The sequence below is a fragment of the Scyliorhinus canicula genome, chromosome 16 (assembly GCF_902713615.1).
Source record: "Scyliorhinus canicula chromosome 16, sScyCan1.1, whole genome shotgun sequence".
NCBI classification, from domain to species: domain Eukaryota; kingdom Metazoa; phylum Chordata; class Chondrichthyes; order Carcharhiniformes; family Scyliorhinidae; genus Scyliorhinus; species Scyliorhinus canicula.
Window position 1 is genome coordinate 86520242 of NC_052161.1, and position 3175 is coordinate 86523416.

Here is a 3175-nt window from a genome sequence, read left to right on the forward strand (position 1 = left end):
GTCGTACGTAGTGGAATCACTTTTAGCATTAGCAATAATCTGCATCGTAGTGCAGACCCTTCGAATGAGGAAATGGCGAAGGAGAGCCTACCGCTCTCATACCTCGATGGTATATAGGATGAGATCCCCTATCTTTGGACTCCACCAGTCCCCCGAACGCCTCGAAATGCAATAAAGAATTTTCCGTGTAAAATGTGAAAGAGAGAGATTAACTGTGTCCCTTCAGGAGAGAGAGATTAACTGTGTCTCTTCAGGAGAGAGAGATTAACTGTGTCCCTTCAGGAGAGAGAGATTAACTGTGTCTCTTCAGGAGAGAGAGATTAACTGTGTCCCTTCAGGAGAGAGAGATTAACTGTGTCTCTTCAGGAGAGAGAGATTAACTGTGTCTCTTCAGGAGAGAGAGATTAACTGTGTCTCTTCAGGAGAGAGAGATAAACTGTGTCCCTTCAGGAGACAGAGATTAACTGTGTCTCGTCAGGAGAAAGAGATTAACTGTGTCTCGTCAGGAGAGAGAGATTAACTGTGTCTCTTTAGGAGAGAGAGATTAACTGTGTCCCTTCAGGAGAGAGAGATTAACTGTGTCTCTTCAGGAGAGAGAGATTAACTGTGTCTCTTCAGGAGAAAGAGATTAACTGTGAATCGTTAGGAAAGAGAGAGAGATTAACTGTGTCTCTTCAAGAGAGAGAGATTAACTGTGTCCCTTCAGGAGAGAGAGATTAACTGTGTCCCTTCAGGAGAGAGAGATTAACTGTGTCTCGTCAGGAGAGAGAGAGATTAACTGTGTCTCTTCAGGAGAGAGAGATTAACTGTGTCCCTTCAGGAAAGAGAGAGATTAACTGTGTCCCTTCAGGAAAGAGAGAAAGATTAACTGTGTCTCTTTGTGAATGCGTCTCTAATTCACTTGTCTCTCAGTCCAGAAGAAACGGTCTCGAACACGTCCATACGTCAGAATAATCTTTATTGCGATCAGGGCAGCTCTCTAGGTATTCCGGAGAACCACCTCGGAGAGTGCCAAAGTATTGCTTAAAACATCCTTTTTTTATATGTTTTTTATAGGGCTGTCCCTTACATTCACTTGAGCTCGCCCCCATTACAAAGCATAAACTTGTTTTTGCCATAGTTTCGATACATAATTTTACAGACTTTGAGGTTATCTATTGGCACATGAGTATATAGTAGTCTCAGCATAAACAGCAGGTGTTTAGCCATAGTTGCAAGCGGCTCTCACATTTCATATTCCGTCATCCAGCCATCTTCCTTGTTTCTCAAGGCTATTCGGCTTACAGTCATGAGTCGGCTTACGAATTCAATAACAACTCCCCTATTAGTAATTTTCCAATAATGTGTCCCATTAATTCTGGCTTGTTCTAGCTATTAACCGTTGCTTCACATTCTCATCTTCAGGCGAGAGAGAGAGAGAATAACTGTGTCTCTTCAGGAGAGAGAGATTAACTGTGTCTCTTCAGGAGAGAGAGATTAACTGTGTCTCTTCAGGAGAGAGAGAGACTAACTGTTTCCCATCAGGAAAGTGAGAGATTAACTGTGTCTCTTCAGCAGAGAGAGAGATTAACTGTGACCCTTCAAGAGAGAGAGAGATTAACTGTGTCTCTTCAGGAGAGAGAGATTAACTGTGTCTCTTCAGGAGAGAGAGAGATTAGCTGTGTCTCTACAGGAGAGAGAGAGATTAACTGTGACCCTTCAAGAGAGAGAGAGATTAACTGTGTCTCTTCAGGAGAGAGAGAGATGAACTGTGTCCCTTCAGGAGAGAGAGATTAACTGTGTCTCTTCAGGGGAGAGAGATTAACTGTGTCTCTCCAGGAGAGAGAGAGATTAACTGTGACCCTTCAAGAGAGAGAGAGATTAACTGTGTCTCTTCAGGAGAGAGAGATTAACTGTGTCTCTTCAGGAGAGAGAGATTAACTGTGTCTCTTCAGGAGAGAGAGATTAACTGTGTCTCTTCAGGAGAGAGAGATTAACGGTGTCTCTTCCGTAGAGAGAGATTAACTGTGTCTCTTCAGGAGAGAGAGATTAACTGTGTCTCTTCAGGAGAGAGAGATTAACTGTGTCTCTTCAGGAGAGAGAGATTAACTGTGTCTCTTCAGGAGAGAGAGATTAACTGTGTCTCTTCAGGGGAGAGAGATTAACTGTGTCTCTCCAGGAGAGAGAGAGATTAACTGTGACCCTTCAAGAGAGAGAGAGATTAACTGTGTCTCTTCAGGGGAGAGAGATTAACTGTGTCTCTCCAGGAGAGAGAGAGATTAACTGTGACCCTTCAAGAGAGAGAGAGATTAACTGTGTCTCTTCAGGAGAGAGAGATTAACTGTGTCTCTCCAGGAGAGAGAGAGATTAACTGTGACCCTTCAAGAGAGAGAGAGATTAACTGTGTCCTTCAGGACAGAGAGAGATTAACTGTGTCTCTTCAGGAGAGAGAGAGATTAACTGTGTCTCTTCAGGAGAGAGAGATTAACTGTGTCTCTTCAGGAGAGAGAGATTAACTGTGACTCATCAGCAGAGAGAGATTAACCGTGTTCCTTCAGGAGAGAGAGATTAACTGTGTCCCTTCAAGAGAGAGAGATTAACTGTGTCACTTCAGGAGAGAGAGAGATTAACTGTGTCTCTTCTGGAGCGAGAGAGATTAACTGTGTCTCGTCAGGAGAGAGAGAGATTAACTGTGTCTCATCTGGAGAGAGAGATTAACTGTGTCTCTCCAGGAGAGAGAGAGATTAACTGTGACCCTTCAAGAGAGAGAGAGATTAACTGTGTCTCTTCAGGAGAGAGAGATTAACTGTGTCTCTTCAAGAGAGAGAGATTAACTGTGTCCTTCAGGAGAGAGAGAGATTAACTGTGTCTCTTCAGGAGAGAGAGAGATTAACTGTGTCTCATCTGGAGAGAGAGATTAACTGTGTCTCTCCAGGAGAGAGAGAGATTAACTGTGACCCTTCAAGAGAGAGAGAGATTAACTGTGTCTCTTCAGGAGAGAGAGATTAACTGTGTCTCTTCAAGAGAGAGAGATTAACTGTGTCCTTCAGGACAGAGAGAGATTAACTATGTCCCTTCAGGAGAGAGAGATTAACGGTGTCTCTTCCGTAGAGAGAGATTAACTGTGTCTCTTCAGGAGAGAGAGATTAACTGTGACTCATCAGCAGAGAGAGATTAACCGTGTTCCTTCAGGAGA